Source organism: Diplotaxodon limnothrissa, linkage group LG19 (genome assembly GCF_057381915.1).
Source record: "Diplotaxodon limnothrissa isolate DT_005_m linkage group LG19, D_limnothrissa_male_GT1.1, whole genome shotgun sequence".
Classification (NCBI taxonomy): domain Eukaryota; kingdom Metazoa; phylum Chordata; class Actinopteri; order Cichliformes; family Cichlidae; genus Diplotaxodon; species Diplotaxodon limnothrissa.
The window spans coordinates 13,895,252-13,918,235 of record NC_140614.1 but is presented as its reverse complement, the minus strand read 5'-3'; the positions used below and the strand labels follow the sequence as shown (position 1 = coordinate 13,918,235).

The following is a 22,984-nucleotide window of genomic DNA, read 5'->3' as shown; positions in this document are numbered from 1 at the left end:
TTTAAATGTGAGCAAACGCATGGTTCAGAGGTTGCTCGTGGAAAGATGAAGAAACTTTCCTTAACTTTATTTGCAACATACTGCTGTGGATGCCATATGTTGTGACACAGGGAATGACACATTTGATTATAGTGGACACCTGTGCCTTTCTCCTGCTGTTCATGAGACATTTACACCAGAAGTGTCAGTAGAAGTATAAGAAAAAAGAGGGAGAACCTCATTTATCGTGAGAATCGTTAACAAATGGGTCACCTGTAATTAACAGATGTTTTTTCTTGCATTTTTATTTAGGCTTTTAACAAGTTAGTGTGAGGATGAAGTCACTTAATGCAGTCAACAGCATTTTCTGTTGAAAGCAGAAAAAAGCGAATAGATCAGAGCTGCCTGGTTTATTTTTCTCTTTGAAAGCACATAGTTTGTCCTGACATAATTTAATTAATCTAAAGCACCGTGCCTCTCGCTCTGCTGGTATGAGTCAATGGACTCACCCCACAGTCTTTCTTTCTCTCATGCCTATAATAGTCTTTGAATAAAATGGTATTTATTTAATTAAACTTTGGATCTTTGTGTTAAATCGGATGGACAGCCTACACTGGTCTTCACAATCCACAGCAAAATAATACTGAGACACTGGGTTTTTGTTTTATACAAAGCCTGTTCTTGTTTGTAACAAATAACAAGTGATAGTATCAAAAACATGAATCCAAAAATAAAAGTTCCACTGGTCCAGCCAAACTGGAAATGCTGGCTCTTCGCCTGCTAAGAAGCAGCAGGTAAACCACTGCTTGCACTTGGGGTGAAGCGTAGCAAAACCTCAGTGGTCATGTGATGTGGGTGTTTTAAAGCACACCGAACTGCCTTCCTATAAGCGTAGACTGTAAAAGATGGCGAAAGCTGCCATGAGATCACCCACTGGTTTCTAAAATCTCATCTTGAAGCCTTGAGATGACAATTTCTATTGTTAAATGAAGTTTTTCATCTACCTTTTACCTTTTCTTTTCTTAGAAGTCTTCTTAGAAGTGTTTTGAAAACCACAGCTAACTTAATTTTTCTCACACAGAAGCTATGTCCATGATGTATACTGTCTCTTGTGGCTGTAGTTGGCTATTGTCTCTGGAAGCAGGATTGATTCTGCTTGACAGTGGGCCTCTGGAAATGTGCATTGTTCTTGCTGACATGTCTGTGTCCAAAACCAACTGTGGGTTTTTTTTTTTATTAGTATTTCGAGTACCCCAGTAGACATTGGCAGTTTACCATGTCACACAGTGCTCAAGTCTTTTAAATCAGCTGTGAACTGAACTCCCATAAGATTAAAAGAAACTAAACCTGGCAAAAAAGCTTTTAATTAACAAAGAAAGTTTTATTAGTGGTTTTGTTAAAAACCTCAAAGGATGAAAAATGATACCACAATAGGAACAACTGTGCCTGTAATGGTTACTTGAGGGTGCTTCCTTAAGAAACCATTAGAGGAACTGAGTTTGAACACAGAATCCTGTGATATTATTAAGAGAGCACTTTAATCACGCTTCAGATCTGGATGAACAAAATGAAAATCTTTATTGACGTGCATGTAACGTGTTCAGAACAAATTGGCGCAACACTGTTCATCAACAATTTCAAAACTGGATTCTCTTAGGCTGATCCATTTTTGTATGGCTCAGTAGTATGTATGGCCACCTTATTGCCTGCATGCACACCCAACAAATTTCATTTTGTGGAGGGGCTGTTCCTGCCCCCGTTTTCATGGCTGACAGGGATCTGGCATATGAAGTCTTTGGGACAGTGCATCAAGTTTTGGATGGTGCTCTGAGTTTTGAATGTCTTCCTACTTTCACAGACTGACAGGCTGTCCCTGAAGGCCTTCATCACACATATCTGAGAGAGAGAGAGAGACTGTTAACTCAGATAGACCGTCATGCCCCTAGGTCTTACTTTCAACGGTGTAGATTCAGACATTCAATAGAGACATTGCAGTCAATTGTACCATATCAAGTTTTTGTTTCTGTTTTTGTTTTTTTAATGATCTTGAATATTTTCCATAATGATCAATGATGATGCTGCAGGACCATTAGATCTTCACTATATTTGATGCTGTCTAAAAGAAAATTGCCCTGTGAGGACATAAAAGTCACCTTTTCAGTTCTGACTGTGGACCGAAAAAAGCCCAAACTTAAAGGCCCCCATCACTCACCTAAAATCTGAGGCTAAGGTTTGGACCGTATGTAATATTTAAGACATCCTCACTCTGGATAATAATCCCTGTCCAAAAGGCAACTTGCACCAGTGTAGAAACTTAAAGCTTTGTAAAGTATTCTTAATGAGGTTGTTGAGGGAATTATATTTGAAAAACACGATCGCACACAGATTCATCTTGAAGTCTGAAACTACTGTAAACCTGCACCCTGACATGTCTGATGCCGTAGTACCAGAGCATCTTGCCTGTCTTTGGATCGAGGTCTCCGTGGTCAAGCACACTGTCACTATCGTCACCCTTGTAAGCAAACTTCAGCCATTTAGTGGGGACAGTTGAAACCAAAGGACAAAATTACAGCTATCAGACAACAGCAACACATCGTGTACCTCCACACATCCTTAGCTTGAAGGTGTACTGCGACCACCTGAAGGTTTGTTGTCTTTTGATGATCAGCTGTAAAGAGACTCATGTCATTATTCTTATTTTCCTCAATCAAGTATTTTGGTAGGTATTATTTTCTGATCTGCTGTTCACGGTGTTCTTTATGACTTGCCTGGTTGACTAATAAACCACCGGAAAGCGCAACAAAAGCTATATTTTAGTTTCATAATTTCATATCTCACCTGTGCCCACAGGAGGGTCCCAAAGCCCAAGAGGGTGTGGTTTTCTCTTCAACATTTAAGAGGTTACACTGATCATAAGTCATCTGTCATCTTGCCTGTCTTGAAAAAGATAAAGACTGGAGTCATTTGGCCACTGTTTTCCACTTTACATTAATGATATTGCTTATATTGATATATTCTTTAACCCCATTAATGTATTTTAACATTAGATCGATATCAGTGTAAATGGAGAAATTTATAGGCTATATAATTTATGATCATGTAATTTGTTTTCTTTTGTTGGCAAATCCTTTGAATCTACTATCGAACTCATTGCCAGACAGCAGTAATGGCAGAAACGTTGTCTTCTACTGCTTGGAAACTGTTATCCACACAGCCACAGTGCAGTACAAGACAGCCAATAGGCATAAAGTATTTGTATTAATTTGTCATTTAGAATAAACAAGCCGTACAAAATTCAGAGTGGGTAATGAACTTTACTCTGTTAAAATCCACTGCCATTTTTTGTATTTTATTAAATCCACAAGGAGAGAACTTGATAAATACAAACAGTAACACTTGTTTGTGTAATGCGTTACATATGGCAGTGTTTCCCAACCACTGTGCTGCAGCACATACGTGTGCTGTGGAAGATTATCTGGTTCCACCTGATTAGTACTCTTAGCCAGCGGTCCCCAAACCTTTCTTTCTGTTTACATGAAAACTGCACTTTAGTATGTAGCTGGTTAAATGTACAGCAGCTGTGATTTAAATTTCATACAGACAGTAGAGGCGGTTCTTACCTGGGTGATGCAGGCTCCAGTGAAGGCCACAATGACAGCGACCACGTTGACGGTGAGCTGGAACTGCAAGAATTTAGAGATGCTATCGTAGACGTTTCTGGCCCACATAACAGCCTTGACTATGCTGCTGAAATTGTCATCTGTTAGGATGATGTCAGATGCCTCTTTGGCTACATCTGTGCCTGCGATGCCCTGTACACCATCACATGTAGGTTAGCTTATGAACCTGCCATTATTCTCAGAACTTCTGATGTGCTTAAAATGTTGTAACAAAGTATAAATAATTCCTAATATGCATTTGCATCTACTGCAGTTACCATAGCAAAGCCAACATCTGCTTTTTGAGGGCAGGACCATCGTTTGTACCGCGACAACCTGCCTCCACTCAAAAACTGTGCTGTCAGTGATTCCTGGATAGACACGCGATACGTGAGGACCACTAGAAGCTCTAAAATGTCTCCTAAAAGGTACAATTTTAACACCTGAATTTCCGGTGGACCTAATGTTTGGGATGCGTTCAATGTAGGGAGAACTACAACAAGGAAGGATGAGTTCAACTTTTGATGTTTGAGTTCAAAGACCTTTTATAGAACACGTCTTACTCATCCAACGATACCTTGACATCAGACCAGAGCAGCAAGGGATTAAACCACCAAACTACTGATTAGTAGATATCCTGATAATCCTGCTTCCACTCATGTCAGACAAATTAGTCACTGATATATTTGAATTGCCTTGTTGCCTTACAGCAAGAAAGTCCAGAGCAAAGCAGAGAGAAAAATGCGGTATTTACTGGTGCTTTTTAGCTCTTATATCTGAACCTGTCTGTGCTCTACTTTACCAGTGGATCCAGGAGGCAGTGATCAGATAAGTTCTGACCTGCTCTGGCAGTTCTCCAAACTAACCCTACAAATGTTCACCACGGTCTTTGAATGAATGGCTATTTTTACAGCTCACCATAATCTTAGAGGTGTAGGCACAGTTGACCCCGATGCCCCGGACCAGCAGGTCCAGGATGTTGGCAGGGATATGGTCTGGCTCTGGCACTGCTTTGTAGTGTCTGTTTGCAATGAAGGCTTGCACCACTGTCATACGGTTCATAGTTAGTGTGCCCGTCTTATCGGAGCAGATGGTGGTGGCGCTGCCCATCGTCTCACAGGCGTCCAGATGGTGGACCAAGTTGTTGTCCTTCATCATTTTCTGATCTAAGTGAGAGCGGTGTTACCCAAGTCTTAAGATTTTATTTCATTAACCAAAAACATCAGAGCAGAAATTATGGTTGATCTAATTTTGTTTAACGAGCATCAAAATAGTCTTAGTAGTACTATTTTAGTGGGGGTCATAGTTCCAGCTTAGCAGGAACACAATAAATAAAACTGTAAAAAGCACACCCACACACACTCATGCAGTTTTAAAAATACTAAATAGTGAAAACATTCATCTGGGAGCTTTCAAACATTACACTGCCGTGTAAGTTTCATGTGAAATAAAACATTTAGTCTAACAGACTGAAGAGTTCCCGTTGTCAGACTGTAATGCCACATACAAATACACCTTGACTGAATACGCTAGGGAGATGGTGACTGCCAGAGGGAGACCTTCAGGTACAGCCACCACGAGCATCGTCACACCAATGATGAAGAAGTTGACCAGGAACTGCACATAGATGGGCACACAAGCGTAGGACCAGACAACAACCTGGATCCAGAAGGTATCAATCAGGAAGCGAATGATGAGGATGAAGACGGTGAGAGCCGACATGATCAGACCTGAAGGCAGAGAAAGAGTAGGAAATTCGTCTGTGAACCTGACTGAGGGTACAAAAGGTGTTGTGGGTTTGCTGTGATCTGCACTGGACAAGGTTTAAAACAAACTTATACAGAAGCTATAAAATCCTTCTTACTGAGTCCTATACAGTCATATCTTTGCTATTGCAGATACAGTAGGCAAGTCGAATCCGTGTGTTTGATCAGTTGGTTGGTTAGCGGCTAGTCTTTTTGACCAGTGACTGTGTTTTCACGCCAACAGTTAGGAGTTCACCTCCTAAGGGCAAAACATTTTGTCATCTTAAATAAAAAGTTTAAGAGACAAAAAGGATGAGTTGTTTAGAGAGTCCTCATCCTGCTGTGGTTTGTATATCCCAACTGTGCATCCTTGATTACAGCTCCTCCTGGAGCCTCTTTACTCTCCTCGGTCCTCCACATGAATTTCAGGAATTAAGGCAGACTTCAGCATAGCGTATTAGGTTTGAGTTTTCTCATAGGTAGGAGACAAATCAGACAAAATTACTTGTCTTGTTGTCATCACAGTCATGGTTCGACAGTTCTCTAGTTAGTGTTGCTTATGACTCTGCTGTTCCTGTTTATTTTTCTTCTTGGCCATATTAGTCTTTTTTGTGTGCAACCTTTTTATGTCTTACCTTGTTTTTCTGGTTGAATTAATTATTTAGATTTATTCTGTCCACTGCGTCTGTGTTGCTTCCTGAGTTGTTAGAGTAAGAAGCAAACACAAGAACAAGGGAAGACTGGACCGCGCTCACTCTCCCAATTTGTCCCTCATGTGTATCAGATGTAGACTTTGTGGCTGTTTCAGTTCTATAAAATTTTTAGTTTGGGGTTTTTGTGTGTTTTAAATATTCACAAGCATGATGATGTATAGATGTGTGGTCTATTTCTTAGCAGAGAGGTGGGCCCATGCTCTCATATGCTGTTGACATGTCTGACTCTCAGTCTCCATCATTTATCAAACTCTGTTTGTACCTGCTTGGCCGATGTGCACAGCCAGCCTGGTGAGCTTCCCTTGCAGGATAGATTTCTCTTTTCTCTGTACGGGTTTTTTCTTCTCTGGTTCACTCTCAGTTTCGAGTGGTTGCATCTCCACAGCGGGGCCGTCCTTGTTTTCTGCTACAGTCGACAAAAGAAATGTCAATAAGACATTCAGCTTGTTTGTTTTGTTGTTTTTGTTTTTCCGCGTTTCCTCTTATAAAGGCTCTCCCTTAATTTTTTTTTTATCCTTGTGTGCCTAAATATACACTGATTCTTGACTTTAAAACCCTACCAGGAAGAGAGATAGTGTCACGGGCTGCGATGGCAGACCGTGGAGTGACAGTGAAAGCAGGGCCCAAACGCGAGACTCTAAGTGAAGGACAGTGGATTTATTTACAGGAGGTGAAAAACACACAACTATATACAAAATCCCAGCACTGTGGTCCCGTGGTGATTCTCCCTGAATCCCACACAGTGCAGATGTCCGTGAGAAGTGAAAGGTGGCGACTCCAAAAAACTCCAATTCCCACACCGTGACTTTAGAGGCGTACTCCGCTCCCGATTCCTGGTAACACAAAAGGCAGAGGGTTAGCAGGGGATCTGTTTCCGCGGAGGTTACGTAAAAGCTCATGGCAGTACTGACGAGTTCTGACTCAAGGATCCAGCGTCGGCCTCAGCTCAGCTGCAGTCCTAAATGCCGTTCCTAGACGAGCGTAATCTGCTGCAGCTGGCAGAGGACGACGAGCGGCAGGTGCGGCCGTCTCTCGAGTAGACCACTTCCGGGTTCGCAGTCTCCTCAGCGAACCCACACCTCCGGAAGCTCACACAGAGACACATGGAGAGATGGAGAGCAAACCAATACAACACACGGAAAACATAAACATAAACATACACTGAAAATGCCTGAGCCCTGGGTCCCTAGACCCAGGCCATGACAGATAGGTTGTTACTCTCAGACCCTGAGTTTAACAGAAGTGTTCACTATGATGTGTGTTGACTGACTGCAACCTAAAGATTTTTTTAATCACTGTTAAAGTTTAAATAACTGGTGAGTGAGAACAGCTTGGATGTTAAAGTACTGCTCAGGCATTTTAAGCAAACGAGAATTAAATGACTTATGCTGTGCTTAAAAAAAAATGTGTACATATATATTGCATCATAAAAAACACAAAGCTGTTTTTGGAGGGTGGTGTTTTTGGCTGCTGAATTTTTTTGATGTTGTGCTTTTGCTAAACTTTCAAACATGTGTCTGTTTATCTGAACCAATCATGCTTACATGTGCAATCACTCACTTCTAAGGTCTTATGAGCCAGCCAACTGATATCATGGTTATGTTAAGCTGAGCAACTACATAAATGTTATTAATGCATAATAACATAATCTTAATGTTATTATGCATTTTCTGCATTTTCATGAAATGCAGAAAATGCACTGCACAATGCCACTATTCATTCACTCTCACATTCACACACTGGTGGAGGGAAGCTACAGTTGTAGCCACAGCTGCCCTGGGGCAGACTGACAGAAGCGAGGCTGCCATATCGCACCATCGGCCCCTCTGGCCAACACCAGTAGGCGGTAGGGTAAAGTGTCTTGCCCAAGGACACAACGACCAGGACCGACGGATCAGGAGGATTGAACCGGCGACCTTCCAGTTACAGATGCGCTTCCCAACCCCCTGAACCACGGTCGCCCCAACATGAGGTCTTTGTCAAGTTTCTTCTTGACATGATCCAACTCTCCAGTTATGGAACTCTCGTCGACCTTAAGATCATTGCCCTGGCAATACACCAGACAATTACATCCACGCTCTTTGGTTCTGTCCACCAGTGCAAAAGTTTTGGCGCGAGATATGTGAAGACTTATCAAAGTGTCTGAAATGTAACATTCCAACCTCCCCCTTAGTGTGTTTGTTGGGCAGCTTAGATAATGTCACTTCAGAAAAGAATATAGCCCATATGATTTTCACTGCCCTATGCATAGCCAAGAAAACAGTCCTCATGAACTGGAAAAATAAAAATAATCTTAATTCTAACCAATATAGAAATTATCTATTAGATTACATTAGTCTTGATACAGCCTCTGCCACCACATCAGATCAATTGCTCTGGACTCCTTTTATCAGCTCCATCACCTAGTGGGGGTGGGGGGTCATAATTTGGTCCCACCTTCACTGTTGTGATTGGTGTGGGGGTAGGGACAGGCTTAGGGCGTCGGGGGGTTCCCCGGAGGCATCTTCCTTGGGGGGCTCAACCCGGGGTAGCGGTCATGTCCGGTTGGGGGCTCTGTTGGCTCTCAGGTGACTGTTTCCTCGCGGCTGCATGCAGCGGGGCTAGGGGAGGGTCTGTGCTGACGGACGTGGGTTACTGACCTGGTAGCCTGGCTGGCCCTGGGTGGGTCCGGGATGGGCGTGAGGTTCTGGGGGCGCTCCGTCTCTGGGCTGGGGCCCGGGCCGGGCCTCGGGGGCTTGGATCCTGGTTGGTGTGTTGCCGGGGTTGTGGGCGGGTGGGTGCATGGGGGCCCGGCCCTGGAGCAGGGTTCCGCCGGTGCGTCGAACCACCTGGGGGGCTCTTCAACTGGTGGGGGAGATGGTCACATCTTGCAGGAGCTTTCCTCTCTTCAGGAACTCTCTCTGCAGGAGGGGGAGATACAGGAGAGGTGGAGGAAGATCTCAGCCTGGGCGTTTACTGTCTTATGTAGTCTGGAAGATGAGTGGATGGTGGGGTGGGTGCAGTTTTCTCTGTGGTGGGGTTGGGTGGACTGTCCCGGGCTCTGTGGGGCCGGGAGGCGCTGCTGCACTGGGCCCCGGTCTGGATGGGCCTGGGCCCCCTTTCCCTGGCGGGTCGCGGAGTGTGGGAGTGCCTACTGGGGTCAGCGGGGGAGCTGGCCCCAGGGAGGGGTTACCTGCCCCTCCCTTCCTTCCCTCCCCATCTCCAGCTGCCTCTCTCTTCCCGCTCCACCACAACCACCCACACATGCAGGGCCTTGGAGTAGGGGTATGTCACCAGGGTGCAGAGGAGGCTACCCCCCCCCCCCCCCCTCTGTCCCCTTCTGGCTGCCTCTGCTTCAATTTTATCCCACAACTTAGACATTCACATTATTCACACTCTCATTACACATACATATAGGATCTTGGGGGTGGGCACAATCACGGAGTCCAAATTACCATCAGGGTGTACACCTCACCCCTGGCGTCGTTGCCCACCTCTCAATTTTAAATACACTTAGACATTGAGGGCTATCAGGAGGGACTATGCGCTTACCTGCTGCTCCTTGGCAGGTAGCTCCATGCCCTCCTGGGTTTTAATTGCACCTTAGAACACACATGCATCAACACTACAATGAGCGGGTGGAGGGAGGTTTGGAGTCTTCTCCCACCCCCATTCTCTGCAGCCTGCTGGAGCGGGAGGGCTAGGTGGAGTTGGCCGTCCGACTGCGGTCTGGAGTGTGGGGCCTCCCTGCTGCTACGGAGTCGGGGTGGTCTGCCTCTCCCCACCGCAGGGAAAAGGGTAACACCACCTGGGTCTGGGTGCAGTTCCCCCCTCCAGGGGCAAGGGTACCTAGACCCGGTTTGTAGAGTACGCTTGGGAAGTGTGATCGTGTGTACAGCGTCTCTTTATGTCTGTCTCCACGTTGGTTGAGTGTGGAGTGAGTGCATATGAGAGCATGAGGGGGGGAATGGATGTTTGTGTCTGTGTGTGCCTGTATGTCTGTGTCTATATGTCAGGTTGGGTATCAGACGCCACCTCTCTGGGGACATCTCAGGCCCTCCAAGGTTTGGAGGCCTATCTCCACCTACCACCACTTCCCCTGCCTGTGGCGGACTCCCTCAGGTGTCGGTGCGTTGGTGGTTCTTTGTGTCTGGGGGTGGGCGCCCAGGTACACACCGGCTCACTCCTTGGCGGCCGCTTATCGGGGCCTGGAGCCTGGGGCTCGCTCGGGCCCCTTCGGGGGTGGGGTGCCCCCGGCCTCTCGGCCTGGGGCTCGGTCACTCAGGCACAGCTGGCGGCCGGCGGAGCTCACGGGCGCGTCACTGCAACTCCCCCTGGCTTCTGCTCCGCGGCTGCTGAGTGAACCCTCATCTGGGACTCTCCTCAGCTCTTACTGGAACAGTGGCGCGGCTGCCCCTCTGTTGGTCTTCCATGGTTTCTTGTGTTCTGGGGGCCTCTGGATGTCTGGAGTTTTGATCTCCTCCATACCTGCCTCACACCCTGGAGGACAGGGCTGTGGCCCCCCCACACTCCCTAGCAGATCGTTACATGGAGAAACCTTTGGAATACAAGCGCGCTGATCCACACAGGTATGCACACGGGTGTTCACTGCTCGTAGACCCAAATTACACCTTTCTTGGCTGCTACTTCGAAGCACATCTGTCCTGCGTGCTGCACAACAACATTGAATATTTAGTATTTACTGCTGTTTACACTTAGCTAGATTAATGCGATGGTGTTGTGTTTAGTATGTTGCTTTGTTTCTTTTTTTTTTTTTTGTCTTTTTTGCTTGTTTTCTATTCTTCTCTCAACAGGTGATCCAGGAGATTTTTTTTTTCTCCCCCCCTTTCTCACTGTCCCTCTCCCCTTCTGTTTTTCCTTTCCTTCCTCTTTCTTTCTCCCTTTCCTATCTCCCACTCATGTCTGTCCCGTCTGTAACATCTGAAAATAAAATATAATAAATAATAAAAACAAAGATCGACCAAATGGACCAATACGGCAATGCCACGATGATCCATTTGGCAAAGTAATCATATTTTCTGATGGGGTTTGGGGAAATCAAAGTTAATATATATTCTTTAAAGTGAAGCATTAAATAAATAACATCTCTGGTATCATTACTGATGGTCTGATAAGAGAGTGTTGGAGTGAGTGACTCGTAGAAATCATGCTTCGACAACACCAGCTGTGTGAAATCAAATTTCTTACCATATTTGACTTGTGTTATATCACCAACCATGATCTCGGACACTTTGATCTGGATCATCTGCCCCCACCCCCCAGATCACTGTGAACTTCTACGCCTATTCAATGCACTTCTGGAGGCCACGGAACTGCTTTTCCTTACTCCACTCATTGAAGGCCGTCACTAGTGCCACAACCATTACAGACAGGAGAATGGCAGCGCCTTCGATCCATTCAGCCTCTGCTTCACCTTCATTCTCCACAACGGTAGCTCAATGCCGCAGTCTGCAGGGTGTATGAATGTGAGAGTGAATGAATAGTGGTATTGTAAAGTGCTTTGGGTGCCTTGAAAAGCGCTATATAAATCCAATCCATTATTATTATTATTATTATTATTATTATTATTATTATTATTATTATTATTATTATTATATACACAGGCTGAAAGTTTACTTTGATGAACAGGCACTTCTGAACACCACACACACACACACACACACCATGAGTGCAGTGTCACACGCCTCTTGCTAAGCCTGCTGGAAAAAACTGCTTTGTGCTTTTCTGTTCGAGACTCTGGCTTACAAAAATCTAAACTCCTTCCTTATTTTGAGTAAATTAAATATACTCACTGTGTCTTTCAGCACTGGGTGGATGGTAAAAAGAAAGGCCAAGCGAAATGATGGCTGCCATAACCAGGATAATGAGAGTGATGTCCTGCAGGGCTGCCCACACCAACTCCAAAAAGTTTTTTTGGCTTCTTAGGGGGGATAACATTTGCTCCAAACATCTCCATCCTCCTTTGTAAGTCTTCTGGGTTTCCATCCAAACCTGCAGCAGGAGTTACAAAAACATTACAACTTCTATTCACTTCTATTCTATTTTCTATCCAGGTATGCTTTTACTGCGTTGGCAGCGTGTTTGGGATCAAACATGCAGCCTGTTTTATTCTTGTCACCATGGGGTATGTTAGTATATCTGAATCAAACTTGTGCAATCTGCATACCTGCCCCCATTTCTCTATTGAAGGAAACCCATTTATCTCCTGGTGACGTGTAGATGCATCTATGGCATCATTTTCACAATCCTAGATAACTGCCTTATTATCGCATTCACAAACCACACTGCCCACTCGCTCAGCAGGGAATAACAATACTGGAGAGGGATTAAAAAGGTCAAAGCCTCCTTTCTATTCTCATTTGGTATTTTAGTATTTCTTCATCTATTTTTTTTTTTTTTATTGTAATTCTAAGCATTCTGTTGTTCGTATTTATTGTTGTTATACTACTCACATGTCCTGATGTGTAAGTTAAGGAGCAAAGTGCCACATATTTCAGCAACATTTAAAATATGATTGGACTGCTGAAGAATGTAACTCGTGGTTTCAAACAGCCTTTAAATACACACAGTATTTGTAAGGACCTAGTCTCTAAGACTGAGACTGTTTTAAGACAGTGACCTCACATTTTTTTAATCCCCATTAAACAATGATTAAATTAGTCATCAGGAACATCCTGAGAAGTAGACTATTATTTAGAATAAAAATATTTTACTTTCACTAGATTTAAAGAAGTGATCAGACAGATCTGTTGCTTTGTGGGGTTGAGAAATACTTTCTGTTGGTATAAAATATAAGATTACAATATTAATTTGTCTAATAAAAAATAGCAGCAACATGGCAGCAGCTAAAAACTACGGTTTCATCTGAAAACAAGTGAGTGATGGATCTGAGGCTATGCTCATCTTTTGTATGCAGCCCATAGTGGAAGTAACATACCTCTGTTAGGTGACGACTTTAGCCTGGCACACAGTACTTTACTACACTCCTGTGTAGTAAAGCCCGCACTTATGTTGTGCTGACTCTACAATACAAAAACTTAGCTGAGTTAAAATACAGCCAATGCTAGAATAAAAACTCTTAAAGCACTTCAGAAGGTCTGGAGAACTGTGGCTTAAAACCACCTGAAAAGAGTTAGGGGGGAAAACAGGTGGCTCCTTGGAACCAAAATATTTTTTAAGGAGTGGTGACTCATTTATTTTCAACCAATTTCAATTTCAATTTTATTTCTATAGCACATTTAAGAGTCACAGGTACAACAAAGTGCTTCACAGACGAGCCATATTTGCAGATTTACAACAAAAGAAAACAGTCAACAACAAAGAAATACAGTTATAGGATGGTAATATTATAACAAGCACGAACCGGGAGGAAATTATACTAAGTAGTTTGAAAGGCGAGCTTAAACAAATGGGTTTTTAACCGTGATTTGAAAGATTGAATAGTTTCCGACGCACGGACATCAACTGGCAAGCTGTTCCAAAGTTTTGGTGCAGCAAAAGCAAAGGCACGATCCCCTTTCGTCTTTAGTCGAGACATTGGTTGCATTAGGAGCCCCTGATTAGAGGATCTGAGTGCCCTTGAGGGGATATATAAATTAAGAAGGTCAATCAGATAACTAGGTGCCAGGTTATTTAAAATTTTAAAAGTGTATAAAAGGATTTTAAAAACAATACGGTATTTGACAGGAAGCCAATGGAGGTTAGCTAGAATAGGAGTGCTATGATCCTGTCTTCTAGTGCCGCTTAAAAGGCGTGCAGCGGCATTCTGGACTAATTGTAGGCGTTGGATGAGGGACAGTTGCAGGCCTAGGTAAAGAGAATTACAATAGTCCAGCCTAGAGGTTATAAAAGCATGAATGAGCCTTTCAAGGTCCTTGTGTTGTAAGTAAGGCATTGCCTTCGAAATTTGGCGTAGTTGAAAGAAGCTGGTTTTTACTACTGCAGCCACTTGCTTATCTAATTTGAGGGAACTGTCCAGCACTACTCCAAGATTTCTTACAGTAGACGATAGGTGACTGGCATAAGAACCTAAGGTCTCCGATAGCTGTTTCAACGGCATGTGGCTACCAAAGACGATCATTTCTGTTTTATTTTCGTTGAGGGTGAGCGAATTATGCAGTAGCCAGTCTTTGACGTCACACAGGCAGTTAAGCAACGGCAATAGCGGGGATTGGAGATCCAGGTCTAGAGGGAAGTAGATTTGGATATCATCCGCATAGCAGTGGAAAGAGATATTGTGGTTCCTGAAAATTTTTCCCAGGGGTAACAGATAGAGAGAAAACAGTGTTGGACTTAACACAGACCCCTGGGGCACACCACAGCGGAGAGGTGCAGAGGAGGAAGAGTGATTTCCCATAGAGACAGAGAAAGACCTCTCAGTTAGGTATGATTTAAACCACGAGAGTACTTTGCCTCTAAGACCAACTACATGTTCAAGCCTTGAAAGGAGAATATCATGGTCGACCGTATCAAAAGCAGAGGACAAGTCTAAAAGAACTAAAACCACAGGGCGCCCTGTATCAACAGTTACGAGGAGATCATTAAAAACTCTCAGTAAGGCTGTCTCGGTACTGTGGTGGGGTTTAAAACCAGACTGGAATTTTTCATTGATTCCATTTGCCTCTAAGAAAGATTGCAATTGCTTAAGAACAATTTTCTCTAAAACTTTAGCCATAAAGGGGAGTTTAGATATCGGCCTATAGTTTGAGAGGACATTTGGGTCAAGATTACTTTTCTTAATAATAGGTTGGATAACTGCATGTTTAAACATAGCGGGGACGCTGCCTGATAGCAGTGATGAATTCATTAAAAGTAAAATCCAGGGTCCTATAGTGTTCAGGGCATTTTTAATAATGCGAGAAGGAAGCACATCATGGCGGGAATTAGAATTTTTCGTTTGGGCTATTATTTCCTTAAGGGTCGAAAAGGAGACAGATTCAAACTGTTCTAGTACCGCCAGGGATTCGAACGTTAAGGATGTGTCTTCAATGGGTAGATATGAGGATCTTAATGCTGTGGTCTTATCTGAAAGATAGTTTAGGAATTTTTCGCATAAAGCTTGGGAGGTCTCGGTCTGGGTGGAGAGTGGATTTATTAACGAGTTAAAAATGCTAAAAAGGACCTGTGGCTTATGGCTATTAATCGCGATGATCTCTGACAGGAAGGAGGCTTTTGCAGTTTTAACAGCCTTCTGATATTTCTTCAGACAATTACGGAGAATGTCAAAGGAGATCTGAAGTTTGTCTTTCTTCCATCTCCTCTCCGCTTGGCGGCATTCACGTCTGAGGGTACGGGTATGATCATTCATCCATGGTTGGCGGGACGGTTTGGGGCGTTTGATCTTTAGGGGAGCTACAGTGTCTAAAATAGAAGTACAGGTGGCGATAAAGGAGTTAGCGAGATCGTTAACCGATGTAGCTGTATCCCAGTTAGCTTCGCAGAAGGCAGAGTCAGTCAGAGCCATAGAAAACTGAATAATAGTCTCCGAATTAATCATGCGTAGGTTTTGCACAGGACCCTCACGTTTCAGCTCCAAATTGCACACATTGACATTAAACAAAACCGGGAAATGGTCCGAAATCCCAGGATTGTAAATGTCTGTGATGCAGATGTCCAGACCGTAGGATAGTACCAGGTCAAGCGTGTGGCCTTTAATGTGGGTTGGTTTGCTGACCCACTGGGTAAGGTTAAAAGCGTCTATGAGGGCTAGAAAGTCCTTGACCAGTGGGTCCGACTCGCAACAAACATGAATATTAAAATCGCCAGTAATGAGAGTATAATCATAGTTAACCAAAAGGTTTCCTAGAAAATCAGCAAACTCGTGGATAAAATCCTTATTGACTTTTGGTGGGCGATATACTACCGCACAGAGGATCGGGGAGGGGCAGATCAGCTCAAGTAACTGCACCTCAAAGCTAGAGAATATGGCAGGGGGAAGCTGTCGCACACGAAATTTGTTTTTAAAAGCCGTGACTAGCCCTCCCCCCCTGCCCGAAGTCCTAGGAGTGCTGATGAAGGTGCATTCTGGTGGGAGAAATTCCGATAGGGGGACAGACTCACCGGGCCGGATCCAGGTTTCTGTCAGGAATAAGAAGTCCCGCTCGGAGGAACGGAAAAAATCATTCAAGATAAAAGATTTGTTCGCCAACGATCTGGTGTTCAGCACAGCCATCTGAATCGTAGTCAACTCATCGTTATTCGGAACACGTCTCAGCGGACGTAGGTTGCTGTGGTTTACGCCACCACCACGAGCCCGCATCCAGCTTCTAATTGGGGGGTGGACGACTGGTAGTTCCGGGTTAGCGAGTTGTCCGACTTGGCGGGTCCATCGATGACGAAGTAGTCTGATGGTGTGCTGATCGTGGGAAGAGAATAAAGGTTGAAAGATATCCGAGATGGTGTGATAGTTGGTTACACCATGTAGTTTCAAATAGGTTTTGATGCGAATCCGGATGCCGCTCCGTTTTCCCCGTCGTCTGGGCCGTTTCTTGGCGGGGGGGAAGAAAGGCAAGCAGCGTATGCATGTAGTCGTGTCTTTAGGAAACGGGATGTCGCTTCCCGGCTTCCAATACGGATATGCAGGTTGATGTTTCAAAGGTCGGAGATCCAGCAGCGTTTGACGATCATAAACAATTAGTGTGGTTCCATCCCGGAAGCATACAAAAAATAGAATAGCTAACAACAGAAAAAGCTCGGAGGAGCGAAGACGGCTTGCCGTACACACTGGCGCCATTTTCCTCCACATATAACCAAATCATGGTCTTTTTCAAAGCCTTTGCCAATATAGCTTTTATACTTATAACTTGTATGTATTAAAGTACATCACCAAAGACAAACTCAGAAATTAAATGTTATGAGTTCGTTTACATTTTAGGACTAATTTGGTTAACATCAGTTGCCAGTGGTAGTTTGTTTAGCTAGCTAGACAGCCTTCAAAAGTCGCTATTGGGTTGTTTTAACTGCACATTTACACTTAAGTCATTTATATTAAACCTATACTTCTGTGTGACAGCTATGTTCTCACTCACCTTAAAATGAATATAATTGCTGTAAACTGAAATAATATGATTATTTCTCTGCCTCGCCAAAAAAAAACTGCATTTACAAACGATGGCAGCAACTGATAAAAGCGAAATGAGAAGCCGTTAGGGTCAATAGATGTGTTTCGGACACAAATTGTCCTTTTTTTCATTTCTTAAAGAAAGGCATTTTTATTTAAAAAAAAAAAAAAAGTCTTAATAAAGTCAGCAAACATAAAATCCCTCATGACACCTTTTTACGCCTGGGAGCGTTAAGGGTCTCGAAAAATGCCATAAAATTTGAACATGCATACTACACTCTTTGTGGTCATTGAACGCTGCTTTTCCTGCCTTTCGAAGAAAACTACCATGGGTAAAAACTGTAATTTTATTACATTTATTTGGTTTATATGATGTCATTTTTGTAAAATGCTCTTCAGAATCTTCCCTAATTTGACTGGACCTCTGCAGTTATTGAGCAACTAAAGATCTCTAGACTAGAACTATGTGTTGAATGACCCTTTTTTATTTAGTGATGTATACCCAGGTGATATAGGTGAGCATTTCACTCTCCTATGGTGTGGACATCATTTAACTGCAACATAAAATATTTATTTGCAGTTGTCGTAGTGCAATATGTTGCACAGCTCTTGCCTTCTTTCCCTCTGTGAACTTTTGTGTCTGTTAGATGTGCAGCAGCTGGTACAGTGTTAGACTGATGAAAGAAGGGTGACAGCAGGATGGAGGGATGGGAGATGTTACTGGAGTGGAGCGCAAGAGGGTAGGGGGGGAGGTTGTATCAAACACTAGTCTAATGAGCCATCTGTAGTGGCAGCACTGTGGAGGTTACACCTGACCTGCTAACGTCAAACAATGTCACACAAGAAGACACCCATAGGCAGTGTACCATGTTGGATGAGTACATTAAAAACAGCAGGATCAACTAATGCGAACTTGAATACAGCTCACACATTTGTTTCTAAACAAGAAGTCCAAGCACTTTTACAGTACATTCATACAGCACACACCCCAAAGGAAGCTTGAGGCAGTTTGAGGTTCTTTATTGATATCTTTGATATTCAGCAAAACAATAGACTGATGAGATGTCCACGTGTACGCCAACTTTTGTCCTTTGGCAGCTGGGAGAAGCTTCAGCGCCACACTGCAGAAGAGGATAAATGAATGATCAGGTGTACAGATGCTTGTATGTTACTTAAAATAACGAGGTTCATCTAAACGAACTGATCTTCTTAAGGGCATTCCTCTCTTGATTATGTTTTTCCAAAAAGAAAATTATGTTCTGCATCTTTAAAACAAGCAAAAATAAATAAATAAATAAATAAGGTGGCAGTAATGCCTAAAACAACACTGTCACCTGTAGATAAAATGACCTCCTGTCACTGAGTAATCGTTGTTTGTTATCATTATGACTGAGTGCTCGTTTGGCGAGTGTAACCAATGTTATTTTTAGTACCTGTAACTTACAAATGTCCCCTGAACGCATCACATACAGGCAAAGTTACTGTTACATAACACAGACAGCTGTACAGCGCAGCAGGGATGACAGCGCATCCCCTGGTCCCCAAGGAATGGAGAAGTAAAAGCCTCGGGCTACAAACAAAACAGAAGTGTTTTTGAGGCATTTAATGGCTTTAAAATTCACAGGACAGGTATTGCGTATTTAAAGCAGCCAAATAAAACTTTAACAAACAAACTGAAATGAGCAAAACCAGCCAGGAAACTAATTGAAGCTTTGATTTGTTTTAAGTATTTTTTTAATCTGTAGAACAACAAATATGACCTTGACGTTTGTGACCTATTAGGTCATCACTGTGTGCAAGTTTCACTAGATTGTTACCTTACTGCAGGAGCATTCTTCTGCAGCACTTTATAAGGAAGCACTCCTTGAATAACGGCGGTTGCACACAGTTTGTTTGTCTACTTAAAATGTAGCTGTGCAGATTGTGCAGAGATCTTCTCATCCAAACAACACGACTGAGTAACATTTGGCTCAGCAAACCAAAAACAGCTAATTACTTGAAAATAAGACGATAAAGGATAGGCTAAAGGTTTGGTGATTAGTTGTGAGAATAACATTTAGGGTTAAGCATGGGAATGCATTAGTGTGGATGGAGACTCCCATTGCGATGGCCAAGAAAACATGCTTGCATATATGTTTGATTTTCCCCACACACACAGTGAAGCAGCCAGCAGTCCCTCTTGAGGAAATGTTGGCAATGGAGACCAAAAACACAAGAACCGCTCATCCAATAACTTCAAATTTGGCACTGCACTTATTTGGGTCTTGAGGAATGCATTTGCCAAGTCTGAAATAGATTGAAGAGCTGGTTTTGGAGATGGGTAGAGAACAGACGGAGGGAAATTCAGAGATTTGTTGATCTGCTAGTTGGATTAATTAGGATAATGCACTGATTTCTGTGAGTGTGGTCTCGAATGTTACAATTCTTTTGTTTCTTTGTTAAAGCAAAGCGATACATTGCATTTTGCAGTCAACATGACTTTTCTGTCTAAATTACTTTCATTATTTATCATCATCTCTTCTCCATCTTCTCACTTGGGTCTTCCTACATTATATCCATTATTGTAAACGAAGCTGGGCTGTAAATCACAGCCAAAGCATCACCCCTCCATTAAGGTCCTGCTCATAATCACGCTCCAGAGCATAAACTAACAGAACATGATATAGACGAGTTTTGGGAGTATTGGGAATTGATTCCCAATACACTTCAGGGACTCTCAGAGGTTTCTGATCACCCATAGCAGCATGATCTGCATGATGTGCATCTACATCATTAGTCCATGTGGATGAGGACAATGGGTTAATTCGAAATGGTCCAGTTTGGGCATGAATGATAGAAATACTCTAATGAATGTCCAGAGAATTGGGCAAAGGGAGAAAACCACATAACTGCATTATTTTAGCACTTCACCTCGCATTTCCCAACAAACAAAAGAGGAATCACTGGTGCATCTCCTCAAGTATCCTCTCTGTCGGCTCCACTTTCATGGAAGCATGGTTATCATCCATGCTGTGCATGTCCACGCAAGCAGAAATAAGCATCTTCTCATGGGGAGATGCAGTGAATTCTGGTAAACTGACGCTGAGGAAGCAAACGCTGGCCTCTGTGCTGATGTGGAGCTAAACACTTAATGGAATTATTGTGCTCGGTGTCCTCAAAGAGCAGCCATCTGCCACATTATCAATGCCTAGGTTAAACAATCCAGTGCTATTTTCTATCCAAAGGCTGAATGCCCCAAAGCCATGGAAATGGGGGCATAATGCGGCACCAAAGGCAGCAGAGTGTTTTCAGCTTTCATGTCGGGCCAGTAACAGAAAGAGAGGGATGAATGGGTGAGCTACAGGCTAAGGAGTCGATTTGTGAACTGGAGCACTGAATAGACGCCTCATCGATTGAAGAATTGTGATGATTACAGGGTTCGCTGCTGTGTAGTAATGCAATAGGCAAAGCCATCACAGCCTGTAGTGTTATCTGGCCAAATGATGTAGACCCTGCCTCGTTAATAGCGGCCATCCATTCTGGGCAAATGGCTGTGAATTTATCTAACGTGGCCCTGCGACGCATGAATAAACAGGAAGATGCACGCGTACACACATCCGTAGGGAAAATACACATGACGGGGGGGGGGGGGGGGGGGGGTGTACTCTTTTCCTGAACATCCACTGCAGAGCAGTTCAACCTCTGGGAACATATGAGAGTGAGGACAGAGATAAACAAACCTCTCACACTGTAACTCCATGATTAAGCGCACATCCATTTTTAACAGCCGTCTACAAATGAATTACGCTGGTCGTCAAACACAGTAAGTGCTCCCTGAGGAAAGATGAAGGAGAGAAAAGAGTGGAGGGTGCTCAGAAAATGCCATATTTGCCACATTACTATTCATGTTTTTTTTTTTATCCCCCACCCATTAATTATCCTCTAGAGCGGTCCTCAAAAAATGAGCTTGTGTGAAGAGCTTCTTCATGTTTGACAAAAAAGAAAAAAAGTCCTTCTCAGGATAAAAGCATCGACTTACCATGGTCCACAAAGTAATTAAGAGTCAGACGGTAATAACTCTGGTGAGAGAGAGGAATTAATAGAAACACAGAGGATTTCTTTCCCAACTTTTAGAGTGATTATTTAAATTGTTTCATCCCAACTTCTACTTTCAATTCATCTCCCTTTCTTTGTTACTCACTTCCTCCATCATTCTGTAGAACCTTTGAGGAAAGGCCCCAGAACATGCCTGATCAATAATGTGCCAGCAGAAAAAAATAATTTATTCTGTTTTTTCTGTTTTTTGCTTTCAGTTGCTGTTCCTTTCCTCAGATCGATGGATTTCAATTCCAGCAGCAAGGCGTTGTCGTCTGGGCCTGTAACACTCCCGTGAATGGGTGGAAACATGGTGCATGGCTTCAAACGCACTGTACTGTCCAGCATTACTGCAATAAAAGATTAGCTTATAGTTTTGGCGTGAGGGTTAATGACCTAAACTCGGCATCAACACAAATGCCCCCTCATCATTACTAAAGCACCTTTATTGCTGCTGCTGTGATGAGTTTATATCTGTAATAATGCCTGTGGCAGCGCTCTGTTGTTGCTCCCAGAGAACGTGGGAGTCGGTTATTATTTTGGGGAACAGTCAGCTCAGAGTCGTCCCATAACAGGTGCCATTAGCATTCCTGTGCTGATGTTGGCAGTGATTAGAAGCAGGGCGAGAGGGTGGCCGGGGAAAGTGGAAGGGTGGCTCAAAGAGGTAATGGGTGCTGACTTACAGCCAGTGATGAAGGAACGACAACATTAGCTGACAGAAGGTCTGGGACAGAGGCCAGCTCGACCGGATCGGGAACACACATCCCGGTTTTTGCACCAAACACATTTCTGGTTCAGATGAATCAGGCTACGTTTTAAAGAGGGAACTAATTTGACATTATTCTCATTTTAGAATTATAAAATGTATATCCACGTGACCCATACAGAGCCAGAGGGAAAGAAATGGTGTATATGTTGGGATGATGAGTAAGTGGGTCGTTCTCACTATAAAATCTTGCTACTTTATGAATACTAACGGCATCTCACAAAAATTTATAACGTGTCTTTTGGCTTGATTGCAGTGATGGACTGTCCCGCAAAATTGAGTAGACATGGACCTTCCTCATGAAGATTATATCATTGCTGCAGTTTGTTTGAATTATTACTTAAAAGTACATTTTCTAAATGATCCCTCACAGATATTGGTAGGTGCACCTTACTAGTATTGGGTTGGACCCCTTTTGTCTACAGAACTGTCCAATTTCTTTATTGCACACAAACAAGGTGCTGGAGACATTCCTCCGAGACTCTGGTCCATGTTGACATGATAGCATCATACAGGTGCTGCAGATTTCTCAGCCTCAGATCCATGATGTGAATCTCCTGTTGTGTGCTCTTTTGTATTCAGATCTGCTTACTGTGGAGGCTATTTGAGTACAGGGAACTCACTGACATGTCCAAGAAACCAGTTTGAAGTGAAATAAATTTTGTGAATGAGGAGATGAGTACACTGGGATCATAACGGCATGGAAATGGCCAGCAACAATAGGTTAGTGTTTAAACAATGCTCAGTAGGTACTAAGAGGATCAAAGAGTGCCAAGAAAATATATCCCAGAAAGCTGGATGATCCATGCTGGAGTTTCAGTTTGTTGTTCTTAGCTGACACTGAGTGTCACCCAGTGTGGTCTTCGGCTGCTCCACCACATCTGCTTCAAGGTGTGTTGTGCATTCAGAGGTGCTCTTCTACATACTTTGGTAGAAATGAGTGCTTATTTGAGTTACTAATGTCTAATAATTAATCAGATTAAAGCAGA

The 22,984-nt window shown here is 43.3% G+C and overlaps 1 pseudogene; it reads right to left on the bottom strand.

The window, feature by feature from the left end:
- Window positions 1–1,707: 1,707 nt before the first annotated feature.
- Window positions 1,708–21,993, bottom strand: LOC146611895 (plasma membrane calcium-transporting ATPase 1-like; annotated as a pseudogene).
- Between the last annotated feature and the right edge of the window lie 991 nt (window positions 21,994–22,984).